Below are 22,941 nucleotides of genomic sequence, written 5' to 3'. Positions count from 1 at the left end.
GAATTTTGAATGGTGCCTCTGGCTGTTTCGCGGTGGGTGTGCGCATGCATGCATGGAGAAAAGATTGCAGCAGAAGCCATTTTCTTTCTGCCGTTGTCAAGGGAGTGCACAGGAGCACCTGCCACAGTTGCGGTTTCACAAAAACTCAGTAAGTTTTAAATCATGATAACGTGATGAATGGTTGTATTTAAATATGTTCTACAGTGGCGTATCTTGATAGGCTTGCAAGGTGTATGAGCATTCGCTAACTAGCGAGCTAGCTTGTAAGCCTGTGGTAGATGAATTCAGTTTGATGACTAAAGCTGCTTTGAGAGGTAAAAATTCCCAGAGACACCTTATGTAATGGGAAATACTTTTCAAACCCAGAGTTGTCGTTTATTAGTTATACTGATTTCTGTAGCTGCTTCGAGAGGTACATGGTAATAATTTAAGCTTAAAATTCTAAACATATAATCTTAAATATATCGTCTTTATGAAATTAGAACAGTTCATTTAATTTTCAGCATGCAAGTTGAGAATGACATTATTTAGTCGAGTTGTGCGTGAGATCTGTTGTGTATTATGCTAAAAATAATGATAGAAAAGATGATAAACTACACCAGCAGTAGTGTGAGGCTGTCTCAAATCCTCAGATTCTATTTGTCAGCCCTGTTACGATCGGAGGCAAACTGAACTCTACAAGCTCACCATGAACGGGAAACGGGCTTCTACGGCCTACAAACTGCACAAGAAAGGAAGACCCAAACACAACGACCCACACACACACACGTACAATATAGCAATAGTATGGTTTAATTGAATAATGAAATATATACATATATACATGAACCAAAGTTAACAAAGAAGCAATAACTAATTTAAAGCGCTGCTAAGCAGGAGATCGAATAAGTCTAAACATGAATCTAACATTACACAGAAACTGAAAGTCACTGCACCAGCAGGATAAAAAACACAAGCTAATAACTACAGATCATAACAATTCAATTTTATTTATATAGTGCCAAATCACAACAAAGTTATCTCAAGGCACTTTACAAAGTAAGGTTTAAGACCTCACACCACTAAACCCAACAAATCCCACATACAGTAAGCATTTAATTTGACAGCAACAGTGGAGAGGAAAAACTCCGTCTCTGACGAGGAAGAAACCTACAGCAGAACCAGGCTGGATGTGGGCGGCCATCTGCCTTGGGGTGAGAGGATAGAGAGAGAGAAAAGCACAGCAACAACAACAAGCAACAACAAGCAACAACAGAGCACAGGCAGGATGGTAGGACCAGGGACTGGATGCAGGCAGGATGGTTGGATCCGCAGCTGCCCATCACAGACACCAAACTTTGAGTCCAATGATACCTGTGGGTGAGGACAGAGAGGGAGAAAGAGTGGGGGTGGGGGGGAGAGAGGAGAGAAGCACAACTACTGGACAGAAAGAGACAAGGTTAGTTAAACATGGGACAATGATGGGAGGTTATGGGACAGAGGAGGTAGAAGGAAACAGAGGAGCTCAGTGTATAAATTAAGTCCCCCAGCAGTCTATGTCTATTGCAGCTTAACTAAGAGATGGTTCCTGTGACTAACAATAATTGCCAGTGACCTGAACCATCTCTAACTATAAGCTTTATCAAAAAGGAAGGTTTTAAGCCTGATCTTAAAGGTGGAGAGTGTGTCAGCTTCTCGAACCTGAAGAGGGAGCTGGTTCCAGAGGAGAGGAGCTTGGTAGCTAAAAGCTCTGCCTCCCGTTCTACATTTAAAGACTCTAGGAACCACAAGTAGCCCAGCGCTCTGAGAACGAAGTGTTCTGCTGGGAGCATAAGGAACTATGAGGTCTTTAAGATAAGAAGGAGCTTTATCATTGAGTACTTTGTAGGTGAGTAGGAGAATTTTAAATTCTATCCTACATTTTACAGGCAGCCAGTGGAGAGACGCTAATGTAGGAGAAATGTGATCTCTCTTTCTAAGTCCTGTCAGAACTCTGGCTGCAGCATTTTGAATAAGCTGTAGGCTTTTTAAGGAGCTGTTAGGACATCCTATGAGTAAGGAGTTACAGTAATCCAGCCTAGAGGTAACAAATGCATGGATCAGTTTCTCTGCATCGCTCTGAGAGAGGATGCTTCTGATTTTAGCTATATTTCTAAGATGAAAGTAGGCGGTTCTGGAGATTTGTTTAATGTATGATGTAAAAGAGAGATCCTGGTCAAAGATGACACAAAGGTTCCTCACAGTAGAATCTGAAGCTTATGTTATGCCATCCAGGGTGGCTATCTGACTCAATAGTGTCTCTCTCAGATTTTTAGGCCCAACAATAAGAATTTCAGTTTTATCTGAATTTAGATGAAGGAAGTTTTGTGACATCCAGGATTTGATGTCTTTTAAACAACCCTGAATTTTGACTAGTTGATCTGTTTCATTTGGTTCCAAGGACATATATAGCTGAGTATCATCTGCGTAACACGCAGAAAATTAATAGAATGCTTACTAATAATCTCAGGATTAAACCATCCCAATGCTGTTCCTTTAATCCCGATTCTATGTTCTAGTGTCTATAATAGAATGTTCTGATCAATTGTATCAAATGCAGCACTAAGATCTAACAGGACAAGGACAGAAACTAGACCATTGTCCGAAGCTAATAGAAGATCATTAGTGACTCTAACCAGAGCTGTTTCTGTGCTATGATGCTTTCTAAATCCTGACTGAAAATCTTCGTACAGGTTATTCCCACTCAGGTGGTCAGATAATTGTTAATAATTTTTCAAGAATCTTAGAAATAAAGAGTAGATTGGAAATGGGCCTATAGTTGGCTAGTTCTCCAGGGTCCAGCATAGGTTTTTTCAATAATGGTTTGACCACAGCCACCTTAAAAGTACATAGCCTAAATGTAAAGATTGGTTGATTTGATTTAATATGGACGAGCTCATTAAAGGTAGAACCTCTTTGAGTAATCTGGTTGGGATTGGATCTAAAAGACAAGTGGACGACTTGGAAGAGTTTATTATTGAGGTTAACTCCATATGAGTTACGGAGAAGAAGCGGTCTAGGTAAGACCGAGGATTTGGTATATTTAAAGTTGATGGATCTATACAGTGCTTTCTGTCATTTGGAAGAAGTTGCTGCTGAATGTCTTTTCTAATGGTGATAATTTTATTAGTAAAGTAGTTCATAAAGTCATTGCTGCTGAAGACACTGGGGCAAAAGATGATGGAATAGTTTTAATAGTCAAGGTCAGGCAGGCAGAAGTCATACACGGTGCGGGCAATGATCAGATCCGACAGGGAGTAGACAATGGCGAGATCAAAAACAAGCGGTAGTCGGACTTACAGCACAGGATTGTCAGAGAATGGGCTAGAGGCAAGATCGGTGGTCAGGAAAGGTCAAACACGATAACAAGAGTGCTGGAATGCTGGTCAAGAAAACACAGACAATCTGGCAAGGTACTGGGGTGAGAGGTGGTGCTAAAATGCTGGAGGACTAATTACTGATCAAGAGCTCTGAACTACTACTGAGCTACTGAACAAGGACCAGAGCTACTGAACAAGGACCAGAAGTAAAGCTGGTCTGACTGGATATGGGAACTAAACAGGAAGTGGTGACAAAATAAAACCGGACGTAACTAAGAGACATAACCTGTGACATCAAGATTGTTTCCAGATACTGATGATGAAACGAGAATAAAACCAATTCAAAAATAGGAGAAATAGGAGTGGGTTGATGTTAAAGTTTGTGTAAATTATATACTAGTAAGTGAAACAATTTAACTACCTAGCTGTGTTTTCATTTACTACCAGCTGCTCCAAGGGAGTCTGGGGTTTAGATGGGAAAGTCAACTCAAGCAAGCTACAACCAACACCAGCGACTACCCTACGCTCTTCCAACTCTTCTCAACACTGGTGACTCGGTATTGCACTCTCTCACCAACTCTAGCACCATGAAAGACTATGGCAACTCTCCTCAGCACATGGGCTAATCTCCCCAGCACTTTACAGTTGTAGCACTTCAAAGCGACCATCTTTTGTACTGCAGTACGTGCGCGTCGCCAGCATGCCACGGGTGCGTCCCCGACTATGGATTGTTAATCCTGCAACAAGCTGAAAAAACTCAGGATGCTAGTCTCGTTTTAACCACCAGGTGGCGCAAAGATGTGAGGTCCGACTGTTCATTTCTATCTGTACACATCTGTGCACATTAAGCACAAAAAACTATGTCATGGTATTGTATAATTAAATGTAGAGTAGTTCATTTTTGAATATTATAGAATATTATGCGTCTTTGCTCGCTAGTGTGGGCTAGTGTTTGTTGTCAATTGCCGAAGCTGCTGATGTTTTTACACAGTTCCCAGGCCAGCCAAGAGACACAGTCCCTCCTCCAGCTAATCCAATAGAATAATATAAGTATAATAACATAAATTAGGAATCTATATTTATTCATCAATCTGTTTTATTAATGTATTATATATGTATATCTGTACTTGTCTTTGGGTTTGTTGATCATGAGGAAAAAATACAAAACAAACTGGAATTTCGTTTCGTTTCGTCCTCTCTTGATATGAGAGACAAATGAAATTCAAGTGTTTTTCGACACAAGGCACAGAGTTGAATTTAAAGCTGATATAACAAGAGAACGAAAAAATTGGTGAGAGAAAAGAGAGAAAGTTGGTGGAGAAACCAAACTCTTAAAATTTACTCAGACCGCAATGACCTATAGTTTGCTCTGACTCTGAATAGAACGTAAGAGCCCGAATGAATGATGTTGTGTCCAGCTAGAGCTTAATCAGAAATATATGCTTGTCAAATGCAGGCAACGAAAGAATCTGGAAAATGGCTTCACGGTCTGAAGCAGACAGTTATGTGACGTTCCAATGATGGTGCTGAGAAGCCACTTATTCATAGGCAGATGACTTGGATCAAGTTGTCAATGCGCGATAGTGTTTGTTGTCAATTGCTGATGTCGCTGCTGCCTTTATACAGTATGTCCTCATGTTTAAGTACTGTGTCGGCTTTTATTCTGGAGGGGGAAATCAAATCGTTAAAACGTACACGGACCGTTTTCCCGTTTCTCGTTGAATAAAGGACAAATAGCATTTATTCAAAGCAGCGTGTTAAAAACGAATAAACGAGCTTAAAACTGTGTTTTCAAAACCAGACAAATAAATGGATTTAAAGCCGTTTCCCGTTTTCTCGTTTGGGGGAAAAACGAGTCTACTATGGCATTGGAGCATTTTGCCAGAATGAGCTTTGCAAAGAAAGGACACTTGGTTTCCAAACCTAAACATCCCCTCAAACTCCACGTTTGGGGTATGATTTCTAGGTGGGGACCAGGACTGATGATTATTTTCGAGGGGATTATGGATAGACAGTTTTTCGAGGAGTCCATAATCAAACGCACAGTGGAGCCATATATTAGAAAGTATTTTGGAACACGGCATCGTTTTTTCCAGGACAATGACCCCAAACATGTCGCTGCAAGAGCTTGTCTGGAGGCGGAAGGAATCAGCTGGGTGCGCACACCGGCAGAGTCCCCTGATCTGAACCCCATCGAGTTTGTGTGGCATCTGCTGAAAGACTTATATCAGCCATGAGGTTTTACTGGAGGAACAGACTCACAGCAAAGCTATGCAACAGGGCATAGCGGACGGTGATGTTGTACACTACAGTAGTAGTAGTCCATCATAAAAATACAATATTCATATGATGTGTCTTGTGTGTACTACCAATTAAAAAACATCTGGCTTCTAAAAGCAAGGGTCTTTTTCTTATTCTTCTGACATAAAACCTTTCACTTCACTGCTTTTAAACGCCGTTCTTATAGATGTGCACATAAAATCTGTAACAGGATTTTATTTAATATAAATAAATACATTTTATTAAATCTTTCTCTATGGCGTGTCAGAACGTCAGGACTCAGCAGATCAACAATGCATTAATGAAGCAGCTGGTTTGTTTTACATGTGCTTATTACTCATGATAAATGTTAACGTTTTTCACTGAATGAAAACGAAAATAACTTCTGCTCTGCAGCATAAACCACTTTGACTAATTTTAAGGTGGTCAAGTTAAACAGTCAAAACAGTAAGACATACTCAATGTGTCTTTTAAACGGAAGCTGCATTATTATACTTTACTGTAATGACATTTACCATAATATCTGCAAAAAAACAAACTTTTATTACACAGGCACAAACACAGCGTCTGATGTTGGTTCAGTTGCTAAAGCAAACTTTACATCCCTTCCCCCTAACTCCGTATTAGCACAAAGACATAAACATATTGTCACCACTCGGTCAATAGGTGTAAAATACTTTAGCTCCGGGACAAAGAAAAAACTCCATGGGAGATCAGGCGCGTGATCAGCTGCACCTACGTAGCTGTGAGACGCCAAAACCTTTCACTTGACTTTTTTTAAACGCTCTTCTTATGGTATTTCACACAAGTCTGGCAGACTATCTTTGCTAACTTGTAGAGAATATTATATAATAAAATAAAATAAATTGTAATAAACTCTCTCTGGTATGCCAGAACGCCAGGACTCAGCAGATCTCTGACTCATTAATGCAGCAAGTTGTTTGTTCTGCATATATTGATTCTGCATGAGTAATAAGAACTGTCTTACACTTATTTAGCTCAAGACAAAACTCAAGAGAAGATCGGACAATTCGCTCAGCTGCACCTAGTCTTTGGAACGCTCTCCCAGAGCACATGAGAACGCCACAGACTGTGGACGCTTCGTAAAACGTATTTATTTACTGGAGCTTTCAAAGTCAGCAAAATCCAGAGTCGCTCAGATTTATTTGCGACATGTGATTCTCCTGCAGGAATACGCTGTACGTGGGAATGCACACTCGGTCTGTCTAAGCATACAGTACAGCTGCTTATTTCGGTATACTATACTAAATACTACAATCATCTGCTAAATAATACAGGCAGCCAGCCCTATTAGTCATTTGTTATTATCTTTTAGGCCAAAATACAAAAATGTTCAGTAACTACAACTTCTGCTTCCACCGAGATTCGAACCCGGGACAAAAAACTGACACATCAAGGGTGTTAAATAATACACTAACCATTACACCACAGAGACATTAATATGTAAATGCTTCATGTGCCTACATAACATGAGTATTGTCACGATTCATGTTTCTTAGTTACGTTTGTCTAGTCATGTCCGGTTTTATTTTGTTATCATTTCCTGTTTAGTCCACACCCAATCTACCCAGCTTTACTTCCTGTTGTTATCATCACCTGCATCTCATCAGTAATCAGATCATCCAGTATTTAAGCTCCACCTCTAGCCATAGTTCCCTGCCAGATTGTCTACGTTGATTCCTCACTAGCATTCCAGCATTCCTTGACCTCTTGCCTTGTGTTACTGACCGTGCTTTGTCCTCGACCCTGCTCTTGCCTAGCCTATGACTGTCCTGTACTGTAAGTCGACCTTTGCCTGTACCTTGACCACATCTCTGCCTGCCCGGATCCTGATTGCTACTCCACCGTGTATGACCTCTGCCTGCCTGACCTTGCTAATAAACCTTATCATACTCAAGCCAACGCTGTGCATTTGGGTCCTTCCTCCATTGTCTGTTTGTGACAAAACAATCTGGCCAAACATGGACCCAGCCGGCGCCAAGTCCATCAAGACCGAGCTGCAAGCCCAGGAAGCGCAGATTCGTACCCAAGAATAACGAATCACCACGATGCTTCAGGAACTTTCCAGATACGCAACTCGCCAGGAAAATCTCATGACGGCGTACAGAGAACAACTGGCGGTACTTACCAAGCGAGTAAAACCAGCTCCAGCTCCGGTCGCCGCCGCAATACCCACGCCGAGCTCAGCCGCTCCACACGTTCAACTCGGAGCTCCGAGGCGCTTCTCTGGTCACACAGGTGATTGCAGAGCTTTCCTAACCCAATGTGAGATACAATTCGAGCTTCGTGCTCTGTCTTTTCCGATGGAGCGAGCCAAGGTTGCTTTCGCCGTGTCCCACCTCTTGGGAAAAGCAGAAGTTTGGGCCACAGCGAAGTGGCAAAATAACTCAGCCTGTCTAGCCTCGTTCACAGCCTTCTCCACCGCCCTGAAACGCATCTTTCAGGAGGTCACGCCGGGTCGAGAAGCTGCCCAGAAGCTGGTGAGTCTCCGTCAAGGGGATCGCTCTGCTTCCGCGTATGCCATCGAGTTTCGGACACTCGCCGCGGAGGCAGGTTGGGACTCCACCGCTCTGAGTGATGTATTCATCAAAGGTCTCGACTTAGATGAGTTAATAGCCCTGGCCATCAAGGTGGATTGTCGGTTATGGACTAGCATCAAGGAGTGCCATGAGGAGGAACGCACTAACCCACCGCGACGCTCCAAGCTAATGGCGTCCTCGAGTCTAGAATCACCCAGTCCCCCTGAACGCACCTCGTCGCAGGTCTTCCAGCAACACGCGCCAACTCACCACGCCCATGCGGAGGGAGTTGCCGAGTCAGCTGCATCAGCTGCGTCAGCGTCAGCATCACAACCCATGGAATTGGGACGTCTACGTCTGACGAGCGTGGAGAAGGACCGCAGATGAAACTCAGGTCTGTGCTTATACTGTGGCCAACCCGGCCATATTGCCTTGTCATGCCCAGTAAAAGCCAATGCTCTCCACTAGTCTGGAGGTTAGTGGTAAGCCAATCTACACTGTGCAAATCCTCCGTCAGGCCATTCCCCGTAGCCACATTCTCCTTGGGGACCCAGTCTATTCAACAGGCAGTTTTGGCGGATTCCGGTGCCGACGCTAGCCTCATGGATGCTAGCCTGGTCAAGCGTCTGGGTGTGCCCACGTTTCCACTACCTACCTCATTAGAAGCCAAGGTCACTCACAGTACTGGTCCCATCACCATGGTTTTTCCGGATGCTCATTCAGAGCAGATCCATTTTCATGTGGTCGAGTCTTCTGCACATCCCGTGGTCCTTGGCTATACCTGGCTCAGACGCCATAACCCCAACATAGATTGGAGGACAGGAGAGGTGACGGCCTGTCGGGCCGAGTGCCATGAATCATGTTTTTCTCCAAGTCCTCAGTTGGTACACAACCCAGCGCTAGCCATGCCAGAGGAGAAGCTCGATCTCTCATCCGTCCCGTCTTGTTATCATGACCTCGGCCAAGTTTTCAGTAAGAGGAGAGCCACTTCTCTCCCGCCGCACCGTTCCTACGACTGCTGCATCAATCTTCGCCCAGGTACCACACCCCCCAAGGGAAGGTTATTCTCCCTCTCAGCTCCTGAACGCAAAGCCATGTCTGAGTACATTGACCAATCCTTAGCCGCCTGAACCATCCGCCCATCATCGTCCCCAGCCGGTGCAGGATTCTTTTTCGTGTCAAAGAAAGATGGCTCTCTGCATCCTTGTATCGACTACAGTGGACTTAACGCCATCACAGTCCGAGACTCTTATCCCCTGCCTCTGCTCTCCTCAGCTTTTGAGCTCCTCGCTGAAGCCAGGTTCTTCACCAAATTGGATCTGAGGAAAGCATATCACCTGGTCTGCATCAGAGAAGGGGACGAATGGAAGACGGCCTTTAACACTCCCGCCGGACATTACGAGTACCTCGTGATGCCTTTTGGTCTCACCACCGCCCCCGCGATTTTACAGGCCATGGTTAACGACATATTGAGCCCCATGATCAACGTCTTTGCCTTTGTGTATCTTGACGATATTTTGTTTTTTTTGCGCACGGAAGAAGAACACCGGGACCATGTCCGTCAAGTCTTAAAGAAGCTCTATGAACACAGCCTATTCGTCAAAGTCAAGAAGTGCGAGTTTCACACCACCACCATCTCTTTCTTGGGATTCATAATTACCCCTGAAGGCATCCAGATGGATCCAGCCAAGACGCATGCCGTTGGAAACAAGGAGTTGTTAGCGGTCAAAGTGGCCTTTAAGGAGTAGCGCCACTGGTTGGAGGGAGCTGAGCAGCCTTTTCAAGTATTTACTGATCATAAAAACCTTGAGTACATCACTACTGCTAAACGTCTTAATTCCCGTCAAGCCTTGTTCTTTGCCCGGTTAAATTTTCACCTTTCATATCGCCCTGAATCCAGAAACGGTAAATCAGATGCACTGTCAAGAGTGCATGAGTCTGAGCCGGAGATGTCAGAACCCACCACAATCCTGCCAGCTTCCTGTCTTGTTGGGGCTGTAACCTGGTCCATTGAGAGCCGTGTCCAAGCGGCGACTCGAGGTCTTCCGGTGCCTCCTTCCTGCCCACCAAATCGGCTGTTCGTCCCTCCGGAGCTTCGGGGGGAGGTTGTCCACTGGGCCCACACCTCGTCCTTCAGTTGCCACCCTGGGGTCCAGCGGACTGCTTTCGTGATCGGCAGTCGCTTCTGGTGGCCAACCGTACTAAAGGACGTACGAAAATACATCACCGCCTGTCCTGTTTGTTCCACCCATAAATCATCGCACAAGCCACCTCCGGGATTCCTCCAGCCTCTACCAGTTCCACATCGTCCGTGGTTCCATATTGCCCTGGATTTTGTAACAGGTCTTCCCCCGTCCCGAGGTAATAATGTAGTCCTCACAGTCATCGATCGGTTCTCTAGACCAACCCATTTTGTCCCCCTACCTAAGCTTCCCTCAGCCAAGCAGACAGCCCAGGCAGTGCTGGAACATGTTTTCCGGCTGCACGGGTTCCCCAAGGACGTCGTTTCAGACCGAGGGCCCCAGTTCGTGTCCCGTTTTTGGAAAAAATTCTGCGAGTTACTTGGAGCTCAAGTAAGCCTCACCTCTGGTTACCACCCCGAAGCCAATGGTCAGACAGAGCGCATGAACCAGCAGCTGGAAACCGGTCTCCATCTCCTTGCCTCCACCAATCCGTCATCCTGGAGCCAACAGTTACTGTGGGTAGAATATGCACACAACACATTACCTTGTTCCTCCACCGGCATGTCTCCCTTTCAGTGTGCCTACGGATACCAGCCACTGCTCTTCCCGTCTCTGGAAAAAGAAATCATCATTCCATCCGCTCATGCCCTGTTGAGACGCTGTCGGCGCACCTTGGCCCAGGCAAGACGAACCATGTTACTCACCCAGGAACGCTACAAAAGAGCAGCTGACCGTCACCGTTCAGAGGCTCCATCCTACATGGTCGGACAGCAGGTCTGGCTGTCCACTAAAGACCTGCCCAGCAAGTCCTCATCATGTAAGCTATCTCAGAAATTCATTGGTCCCTTTCGTATTGAACGCATTATCAATCTCTCTGCTGTCAGACTCACCTTGCCAAGAACCATGCGCATCCATCCAACGTTCCACGTCAGCCGTCTCAAGCCCTTCCGGTCTAGCACCTTGGTTCCACCCACGCCGTTACCTCCTCCTCCACGACTGGTTGATGGCGGCCCCGTCTACACGGTCCGCACCTTACTCAACTGCCGCCGCCGAGGACGCGGTCTACAGTACCTGGTGGACTGGGAGGGATACGGGCTGGAGGAGCGCTCATGGATTCCGGCCCGAGACATCTTGGACCCTTCCCTCATCAGGGACTTTCACCAAGCCCACCCGGAGGTGAAGTGAAACACAAGGTTCGTTGAAAGTGGCTCAGCATGCCCCCCCTGTGGTGCGCCAGTAACAGCCCTGTTTATGTGACAAAAGCAGCTGCACTCCAGCTGATCAGCTGCCCTGTTGGAAACCCTAGGTAGTTCTAGGTAGAAGAGCCCAATGGCTGCTCTGTGCTTTTAAGAGCCCCCAATGCAGCAGAGCTGTCTGTAATCACATGCCCCAGCTTCAGCGCATCCTGTTGTCACCTAATGGCCCACAGAAACACCAGCTCTAAGAGAAACTCTGTCTTTCCCTTTACTTTAGAAACTGACATATTTCCTTACACAGCTTGGAAGATATATTAGTCATGTGATATTGTCTTGTGGGCAAAATGACAATACATCCATCCATCCATTTTCATCCGCTTATCCGGGGCCGGGTCGCGGGGCAGCAGTCTGAGCAGAGAGTTTCAGAATTCTCTCTCCCTGGACACTTCCTCCAGCTCTTCCGGTGGGACCCCAAGGTGTTCCCAGGCCAGCCGAGAGACGTAGTCTCTCCAGCGAGTCCTGGGTCTTCCTCGGGGCCTCCTACCAGCGGGACATGCCCGGAACACCTCCCCAGGGAGGCGTCCAGGAGGCATCCAAACCAGATGCCCGAGCTACCTCAACTGGCTCCTCTCGATGTGGAGGAGCAGCGATTCTACTCCGAGCTCCTCCCGGGTGACAGAGCTCCTCACCTTATCTCTAAGGGAGCGCCCAGCCACCCTGCGGAGGAAGCTCATTTCAGCCGCTTGTATCCGTGACCTTGCCCCATGACCCAAATCTCAGTACCATAGGTGAGCGTAGGAACATGGATTGACAGGTAAATTGAGAGCTTTGCCTTTTGGCTCAGCTCCCTCTTCACCACGGCAGACCGATACATCGACCGCATTACTGCAGCCGCCGCACCGATCCGTCTGTCAAACTCACGCTCCTTCCTTCCCTCACTCGTGAACAAGACCCCAAGATACTTAAACTCCTCCACTTGGGGCAGGAACTCTTCTCCAACCTGGAGAGAGCAAACCACCTTTTTCCGGTCGAGAACAATGGCCTCAGATTTGGAGGAACTGATTCTCATCCCAGCCGCTTCACACTCAGCTGCAAACCGCACCAGGGCACGCTGGAGGTCCTGCTCGATGAAGCCAACAGGACAACATCATCTGCAAAAAGCAGAGATGCTATCCTGTGGTCCCCAAACCAGACCCCCTCCGGCCCCTGGCTGCGCCTAGAAATTCTGTCCATAAAAATAATGAACAGAACCGGTGACAAAGGGCAGCCCTGCCGAAGTCCAACATGCACCAAGCTCCTGCTCCGGTTGTACAGAGACCGAACAGCCCTTAGCAAAGAGCCCTGGACTCCATACTCCCGGAGCACCCCCCACAGGATGTCACAAGGGACGCGATCGAATGCCTTCTCCAGATCCATAAAGCACATTGGTTGGGCAAACTCCCACAAACCCTCAAGCACCCTGCTGAGGGTATAAAGCTGGTCCAGCGTTCCACAACCAGGCCGAAAACCACATTGTTCCTCCTGTATCCGAGGTTTGTCTATCGGCCGAATTCTCCTCTCCAGTACCCTAGCATAGACTTTCCCAGGGAGGCTGAGAAGTGTGATCCCCCTATAGTTGGAACACACTCTCCTGTCCCCCTTTTTGTGAAGAGGGACAACCACCCCGGTTGTCCAGTCCAGAGGAACGGTCCCCCTCGTCCACGCAATGTTGCAGAGGGGTGTCACCCAAGACAGCCCCACAACATCCAGAGACTTGAGGTACTCAGGACGGATCTCCTCCACCCCCGCTGCTCTGCCACCGAGAAGCTTAATAACTACCTCAGTGACCTCAGCCTGGGTGATGGGTGAGTCCGCCTCTGAGTCCCCCTGCCTCTGCTTGGAAGTACTCCTTCCACCGTCCAATAACATCCTCAGCTGAGGTCAACAGCTCCCCACCTCCACTGAAAACAGAGTTGGTAAAGAACTGCTTCCCCCTCCTAAAGGCGCCGAACAGTTTGCCAGAATCTCTTTGAGGCCGAGCGATAGTCCTCCTCCATCGCCTCCCCGAACTCCTCCCAGGCCCAAGTTTTTGCCTCCGCAACTCCCTTACCTCCGGCGTCCACCACCGGGTTCGGGGATTACCACCACGACGCACCGGAGACCCTGCGTCCACACATCCCGCGTTGACGATGGAGACGGACAACATGGTCCACTCGGACTGTGCCTAGCACAGAAGTCCAATAACATAACACCATTTGGGTTCAGATCAGAAGGCCGTTCCTCCCAATCACGCCTCTCCAGGTATCACTGTCGTTACCTACGTGGGCATTGAAATCTCCCAGAAGAACGATGGGGTCCCCAGTTGGAGCGCTTTCCAACACTCCCTCCAGAGACCCCAAAAAGGCCGGGTACTCCACACTACCATTTGGCCCGTAAGCACAAATGACAGTGAGTGACCTATCCCCCACCCGAAGGCGCAGGGAAGCGACCCTCTCGTCCACCGGGGAAAACTCCAACACATGGCGACTAAGCTGGGGAGCTATGAGCAAGCCCACACCAGCCCGCCGCCTCTCACCGCAGGCAACTATTATTATTAAAGTAGAAGAGGGTCCAGCCCCTCTCAAGGAGTTGGGTTCCAGAGCCCAGCCTGTGTGTGGAGGTGAGCCAGACTATTTCGACCTCCTGCACAAGCTCAGGCTCCTTTCCCCCCAGTGACATGACCCTGATGTCCCAAGAGCCAGATTGGGTATCCAGGGATTGGGTCGCCTAGGCTCCCGCCTTCGACTGCTGCCCAATCCACTTTGCACCGGCCCCCTACGGTTCCTCCTGCAGATAGTGGGTCCACTTGAGGACGGCCCCACGTCCCAACCCCGGGCCTGGCTCCAGGTTGGGGCCCCGGCTGCGCCATACCGGGCAACGTCTCTGGCCTTGGTCGTCTGCCTTTCATAGGGGGTTTGTGAACCGCTCCTAGTCTGGCCCGTCGCCCAGGACCTGTTTGCCTTGGGAGACCCTACCAGGGGCATTTAGCCCCTGACAACATAACTCCCGGGGTCATTCAGGCACACAAACTCCTCCACCACGATAAGGCGGCGGTTCAAGGAGGAGTGCGGCGGTTTAAGGAGGAGGCGGCCCATACCAATGTTGTTTTTTCAGAAAATAAAATTAAAACACTGCTCCCTCTGATACTCGAACCCAAGAAAAAACTTTTAAACAAGGCAAATTAACCACAGCACTATCTAAGATTTATGTAAACTTGCATCATTAACTTATTCATTGTTTTAAAGCCCGCATAGGGGGGGGGGGGGGGGGGGGGGGGGTGTTTGGTACCTTTCCCTGTGGTTACATGTACATGTAAACACTTATATCCCACCTTGGCTGCACTAGCCAAAGAGACTGTTTTGAGAACTTTCTGAATCGCTTTTATAAATTACAGCAGAAAACATTGTCGAAAGGAAAGCGAATGCACATGTCTACATTAAGCACCGTGTCCGTGGCAGCTTGTCTGACAGAAATCAAACACTGCACACTGCACACCTCCGAGTAAAGCTCAGTCTGTCTAAGCATACTGCTGCTTATTTCGGTTTTAAACTGCCATAACTTGTAAATACTACTATAGTAGATACTATAATCATTTGCCACAGACCACTATCATTCCATAGTCTAAGTCAGGGGTGTCCAAACTTGATCCTTAAGGGCCAGTGTCCCTGCTGGTTTTCCAACTCTCCCTGCTGATTACCTTGATCTGGTGTGTCTGTTAGCTGCTGATTGACTGAGCACACCTGGTCAAGCTCCATTCATTTCTACCTGGAAATGGAATCAATCAGAGTATAGTTTTGGTTATTGATTTGAACAAGCACACAATGTGTCTAAGGTGGTGTATTCTAACAAGCTGTTCAAGTACTGCATAATGCTTAATTTCTTTTTAGTTTTCCAGTTCATGAAGATGATTTTCTTCGCGACACAGAGGGCAGAAAAAAGTGTGTGTGATGAGTTTGGCTCTAGGTCATGCCCACTTAGATCTCCTAAGACAGAGTGCAGGGGCCGCTGGTGGCATATATATTTATAATTTCTAGCGATTTTATTTTTTGTTTTAATTCTAGTAGCATGTCCTTTTTTTCTTGTGTGATGAAAATGAAATAGGTTCTACCACGCATAACTGCCTTCCCAGTCTCCCAGAGAACACAAGGTGAGGTTCCTGGTGTATCGTTGTTTTCCATAAAGGTTGCCCATTCTCCCCTCACATAGCTGATGAAGTCTTGATCATTGAGTAATGATGTATTAAACTTCCAATTCCTGGTTGATGGTGTAACTGTCTTAATCAAGGAAATGGACACTGGTGCATGTGCACACTGATGTGAAGAAGCTGTTAAAGAAAGAGGGGTCAGCTGGTTGCACCCCTTATATATATAGTATATATATTATATATATACTCCTCTTGTTAAAGCAAAGCTGTCCATCACAATATGGCATTCAGCGTAAGATATGCAGCTTGCTAAACTGCTGGATGGAATAGAAAAATAAATAAATAAATAAAAATAAAGAAAGAAAGAAAGAGGGGTCGTCAACATTAGGCTATGCAATATTCAATGTTGTCTATCAAGATATTAATGATTATATATCTTCCTTTTGGATCTGCAATAGTATCATTGTGAATAAAGTTAATCTTTTTATTTATCAGGATGGCGACCCCTCTTTGTTTAGAATTGTAACCGGTTAAATATGCATGTGGGAACTCTGTTGATGCCAGAGTGTAATCTATAGTTTGGGGAATATGAGTTTCTTGTAGTAAAGAAATGTCTGCAAGTAGGGTTTTGAGATGGTTAAATATTTTAAATCATTTCTCCTTCTTATTGATTCCACGTACATTCCAAGTGACAATCTTCAGTGGTGTCATAACTTACCTGACTGCTGTGGATCACTAGTCTTGTGTGTATGTAGTGTGACAGACTTTAGTTGTGTGGCTAAACTTGAGTACCTGTGTATTCGGATTTGTGTGTTGCCTATGTATGTGCACATGTTTTACCTGTGCAGTAGATGTATGTGTGTGGCTGCTGGAGGGCTACATAGCTGGCTGACTACGTGGTAGAATGCAGAAGAGAAGGATGTACACAGTGTGGAATAAAAGTAGGTTATGGAGAAAGAGTAAAGGAAAGGAAAATTAAAGTGGAAGGAAAGTAATGGACCTGATGAGCACTTTCAAACTGTGGAGTGATCAACTTATAACTGAAACATCTGCGAGAGAGAACGAGTTTGAATATTGGGTGTAAGGTTATAACACTTAGTTACATTTGCATCAAGTTTCTTTTAACAAACCTTTTGTATTAAACCATTTTTGTTACATACCACCTGCTAGTACAGCCATGGAGTTGCTTCCCGGTCCTGGTAGAGCTCCCGGTTGACGTACAGTTTTTTGACGCTGATGAACGCCCTGCAGCCTTCTGCCATGAACCTCTTACAGATGGGAAACAGTCGGCGGCGGTGGTCGAGGATCTCCTTGGGGAACTGGTCGTTGACGCTGTAGTCGGTTCCCTTCAGCTGCCTCTTAACCAGTTCCTTCTGCTTAAAGTCATGAAACTTGGCAACGATGGGTCGAGGGCGCTGGCCATCCGGTTGTCTTCCTCCGAGCCGATGAGCACGATGAAACGCCAAGTTGTCCACAACCTCAGCTAGAAGCTTCATCTGTTGGGTCAAAAAGTATTTAAAGGTGGTTTCCGCGTTTTCCTCCGCCTGTTCTGGTTTTCCCTCATGCTGCGGGCCTGCAGATCGATGATGCCTTCTTTTATTTTTTTATTTTCGGCCGCTAGCTGAGCCACATCCTCCGTCAGGGACTGCACCGTTCCCTGCAGGGCCTCGTTCTTGGTGGCGAGAGAAACCACCTGCTGCTGGTCCATAAACTCCTTGTGGAGGAGTTCCACTAGTGCCAGACGCGCGTCGAAACTTTCTAGTTTTTTTTTCTATGGACTCCAGGATGTTCGTGATGTTTTTGTCCGCCGAGCTAGCTTCAGGTGACTCAGGTGAGTCAGACGGATGGCATCTTTTGTTTGGAGCCGTGTCCTTTTTGTTATCCAGAATGGTTGATTTGTTTTCCGTGGGATGAAGTATTTTTTTTATTTATATATATTTATTGGCGGATAGTTTATCGAGCTGTTGTTTACTGCCGGTGTTGCGCTGCCTTGTTGAATTTCTCGCACTGTTCTCGCAGAGTCTCGCGTTCTCGCATAGCATTGCATCCACCTAAGCCCAGAACCTGTCATTCTTACTGTAAGTACTACCCGCTATCGTTTTGGTCAACCCCCATTGAAAACCAGTGACGTTTTGAGTGCAGTGAGGTTTTGACAAACATGGGGCATAATCAGTGACATTCTCATAATCAGGAGATTGATATTAGTTTAAATTGTCATGATATGATATTAGCCATGTCTCACAAAAAAGATATCAGCTGACTTCTCTTTGCAGGCAGCCATCCTGTTATTATCCTGTAGGATCTCTTGATAAACCTGGGAATTTATTTTTCCCATGCTGCAGCACTTACAGCATAGCCATTCCTCTCCGCATCTCTTTGGTCATTTGCATATTTACATTTTGCCATGCTACATGCTAATCATGCTTACTGGGGTGTGTAAATACTAGGCATGAACTCAGTAGGAAAGAATAGCGTCTGTATCATAGAGGTGCGGCGAAAAAACATGCTCTGATCCCCCTAACCCCTCCCCATTTCTAAAAATAAAATTTAATAATATAATTATTAATATTAATAATAATATAATTTAATATAATAATAAAATTTCAAAAGACAAAAAGAGCCATCTGATGTAACTAGGACAGCACAAGCTTTTGCTAATTATAGTGTTAATGCGTGGTAAAGAATTCACCTGGTTATAAATAAAGGAAGATTTGTGAAGATGTTTTGTGGTGTAGTTAGGCAAAGGATGTATCACATTATAACCACAATTGACACAGAGGTAAGGCATGGTGATGGATGTCTGGCTCACAGGAGTTAAATATTTATTTCATTGCATGTATTAAAGCAAATATGGAATAAATTACAAACCATAAAAAGCGATCAAAATGTGAAGGTTTGCACGCTGGATGTCTCGGAGCGGAGGTGAGGTATTTCTTTATTTGTGGGAAAAAAATAGAAGGATACTAAATTCATATTTGCACAATTCTAACTTAACCATATATATTTTGTTGTGAGTCTAGGTGTGTTCCAGCACCGAAGTCCTTCCTTCCTTCCTTCCTTCATTCCTCATCACCACCCCCTCTCCATTTTCAGGCTGTCTCAGCAGAGCTAATTCCCTCTTCAGATGGTGCAGCTCACATTTGCATACTTATCAAAGTGTTTGGACTAACTGACAGAAGCTGTAGGAAGGTGGGGTCATTAATATGTTAATTAGCCCCCATCCTTTTTGTTCTTCTCTCATTTGCCTTTAGAGTGTGGCACACCATCCATATCCTCTACTTCTCTGTGCTTCACATGCAGCCTTTCAATGTATGAATAGCCTCAGATGCACCGCAAATGCTATATGACATCCTCACATTGCGGGTTAAGGTATATTCACTACAGTAGTGAGTGTATATTTGCTTGTATGTGGAGCTTGCACAAGTGTGTTTGTATGCACTTACGTTACTACTATTACAAGGCTAAAATCATGGATACAAATCACTAACAACTAATAATACTCCATTGATGTTTATTAATGAGGTTTTATGTACACACTTTGACACAACAATGAGAGAGATTTCACTCTGGCCAGCAGGTAGGTGCCCACCTACCTACTGGCAGCGGTGAATAGGTGCAGTAGGTCGCCGTCATTGATCCGTAAGTTTGATCACGGCTCGGATGATTTAACCAGCAGAATCAGCTGAACGTAGCAACTTAGCTAGCTGTAAGCTGTTAGCGAGGAGGCAGAGCAGGCACCTACTGGTCCGTACGAATGCGCTGATAAGTTCTGATCAGCCCATTTGTTATGGCTGATAACATCCAAAGCGGGTGTCCTGAATCAGTCATGTGGCCCCGCCCCTAAATGAAGCGAGCCTTGGTATGCGCATCACTGAAACACTGCCTCCTCTACTCGGCGCACGCTTTGTAGCTTCGATACGGAACGTCACATCACTACATATCAGGCTGTTTGAAACCATTGTTAAAGTAAACGTATTTATTGTGGTCTGATGAACGATCACACAGAATCACAACGGTAGCGTTACTAGAACATACCCACCTTTGGTAATAGCTTGTCTTCTAACATGCTCCATTGACGTATGATAGAAACACCAGTTTACGTTCGCACAACTGCATCACCTCCGCAAATGACGAGAGTAATGTCAAACATTATACACATGAATATGAGCCGTCATGTCCGTCTAATCATTAAATATAATTCAAGTCATCTGTGGACTAGCTTATTGCTGCTTGTGGAGATTTCAGGATCTGCTGTGCCACGTCAAAGGACTGCGCCAACTTCCTTGTTCATTAGCCAATCAGAGCGTGGAGGCAAATTAAGGTCACGTTATTTTACGTGTAAATTTAGCCACGATTTGTGTGTAATTTTAACGCCACAAATTATAAGTGTAATCATGGTATAGCCCCATTAAGTCTACACGTACAAATCTGGTCACACACGCACAGATTGGTTTAAGCAAAACATAAGCAAATGTTGGTCCAAGTTTACATCTTGCATCTTGGGAAATGCTGTTCTTGGTTGCTTGGAATTTGTTCGCTATTTCATATTTGTGGTTTGAATCTGCTGTACACGAATGCCAAAATTTACTGATGTCTTGCATTTATTCAGTACTCTACTGGCAAACAGAGGTAAAGTGGTTGCTGAAATGAAAGGAAAACATCAACATAAATCAACCTTGTTTCTGTAGAACTGAATAGTAACCAGGGACACAAGCACTATCTAAAGTAGGCTTCAGTAATTTAACCAGGAGAGTGAACGCAGTGGAGCTGTTACAACATTCCTGCTCAAAGTTCTATCTTTTATCCTTTCAAGGTCTTTCACAAATCAGAACTCGGGTGAACATGTTTATGTTAAGTAGACTTTCTTTTATTGCCTTACTTTCACCTTCATTATCATTTATTTTCTGTATGATACTATAGTGTACCTCTTACAGTGCACTGACTGATTCTTGTGCTTTTTTTACCAGATTGGCTGAATGTTCAAGTATATTATACTGTACATATTTTGGGGAAAAAACTGCTTGATTTTTAGGAGCTATATAGACCAACAATGCTGGTTTTGTAACCACCCTCTTTCCCGCGTTTCCCTTTTCTGTCCTCTCCTCTAGGTTAAACAGCTCCAGACGAAGGCAGTGTTAGTTAGGGTGGTGTAAGAGAACATAGCAAAGTGTTTGTTCCACTAAGACAAGACAAAAGGTGAGATAAGGGAAGCCCCCACTCTGTTCCTAGCAACAATAAAAGCCTCACAAATCCACCTGGCCTTGTCTCTGAATACATAGTTCTCTTTGTCCCAAACGGAGAGGGCGTTCAATTCAACCTATACAGGGCAGACTTAATAATTACACTCACTTTGAACGCAATTTCTTCCTGGGAGAAATGATTGACAGATTGCATCCATGGTGTCAGCGGGCAGCCACACCCCTTCTGACTAAGGCAGAAATTAAACAACAACAGGAGCTAAATTAGACACTAGAAGAGACCTCTGGCAAGAGGACAGGAAAGGAACCATGATGAATGAGAAAAGGATCAGAACAGAACGGCAGTGGGTGAGTTGCGTTGTAGCATAGAGACAATTGGAGGAATCGCTCGGAAATACATTTGTAGCCACAAACAGTCACGTGCACACATAGATGCTGTTAGACACATGCACACACTTAGGTAACAGCTTTGCAGCACTGTTTGCGAGCAAAGGGAGAGACACTTAAATGTCATCTCTACATTTAGGATGCTATTTACCCCCTACAACGCACATACACACACACACACACGCGCACACACACACACACACACACACACACACACACACACACACACACACACACACACACACACATACACAAACTGCCCCACCCTAAACGTTCTGTGTCATATTCTCTACACTGGAGCAGAGCCTTCAGAACAATGTTTTCACCTAGAGAGAGAGAGAAGCAAAGGGCAGCACACTGACAAACACATTTACATGTACGTTTACACCTACATACCCTGTCTTAATGCGTGCTGACACAAATGTAGACACAGCACACACACATGCACACGCACACAAACACACACACACACACACACACACACACACACACACACACACACACACACACACACACACACACACACCCCAAAAGCCACTTCACATGTAGAGTAGTGTTCACAGCTGAGTGCCTCTCTCCAACCTGGCAATTTTTGCGGGAAAAGAATCCAGCTAAAATACACAGGGCGTCATGCTGGTTTCACAACAGGAGGGTTGAATGGCAGAATAGCCTGACTACAGCCCTCGTAAATGATCTGGCAAGATCCATCTCATCTATTTGAGCAGCACTATAGCATTCGCACTTCTGTGTGCATGTACAGATAAAGTTAGATCGCTGGAGTACTGGAGTTTTTTTTTAAATACTGTATATGTAATGCAGACCAGATTTAGACAGGCCTCTGCTTCCAGCAAGTACTAAAATATTAACACTCATGCACTGAACAGTTCGTAGAAAAATAGTAAAGCAGCAGCATCTGATAGTGATGTTTTTGGTGACATTTAGTTTCTAGGTTGCACAAGATGCTCCTATAAATGAATCATGAGTAAATCTGTGATGTTTGAATAATAGATGGAGGAGAGGTAAAAACAAAGGAGTGCTGTTATTATTTGTTAATAAGACACTCTGGAGCATCACTAACTAGATCTCATTACTACAATACATGCGGGCATGCATACGCACACGTTCTCCCACCCACATACTGTACACACACACACACTGCACACACTGCACACACTCCACATGCCAAACACATGCAGAAGTCTCTCATCCCGTATGACTATTTTTACCTGTCAACCCTGTTGTTGCCTAGCACTCGGTAATTACATCCCACACTGCACCAGCGAATGATTAGATGCAATGATGGATGGGTTAATGTTGTCACCTAAGGATGCCTTGGTGCAAAGCTAACCATACATGTGTCATATGCTTGATACATGCGATAGCCCTCTCAGCCTTCTGCTATCACTGTGGAACAAGTGCGATAAAGGCAGCTGATGTGTCTCATGTTAATCAAAAGATAAGACATGATGGAGTGTCTCCCCTGTTGATTAATAGGGTTTTGTAGCTTAATGGTTTCTCAAATATAGACCACCACAAAGATAGAGTTCTGTGTCTCACCACACATTTGACTAATATGATGCATTTTGTTTTTGGAAAAAAAAACAAGCAATTGCATTTTTTCCTCTGCAACAACCTGTTCCTTGATTTTGTTTGTTTA

At 45.4% G+C, this 22,941-nt stretch overlaps 1 protein-coding gene across 29 annotated transcripts in view; it reads left to right on the top strand.

Annotated features, from left to right (window-relative positions):
• The window catches only part of myt1lb (myelin transcription factor 1-like, b), a 227,492-nt gene that overhangs the window by 160,179 nt on the left and 44,372 nt on the right, over positions 1-22,941 (top strand). Inside the window, exon 6 of one of the 29 annotated variants that reach the window (XM_055505629.1) lies at positions 20,808-20,895. The exons of the other annotated variants lie outside the window; for them this stretch is intronic. The gene's annotated coding sequence lies outside the window, so the exon portion shown is untranslated. The remainder of the gene's footprint in view (positions 1-20,807; positions 20,896-22,941) is intronic. 29 annotated transcript variants of the gene reach the window in all.

This window comes from Betta splendens, chromosome 22, assembly GCF_900634795.4.
Source record: "Betta splendens chromosome 22, fBetSpl5.4, whole genome shotgun sequence".
NCBI classification, from domain to species: Eukaryota; Metazoa; Chordata; class Actinopteri; order Anabantiformes; family Osphronemidae; genus Betta; species Betta splendens.
The sequence above is the reverse complement of the archived record's forward strand: the minus strand, read 5'-3'. Positions and strand labels throughout refer to the sequence as shown.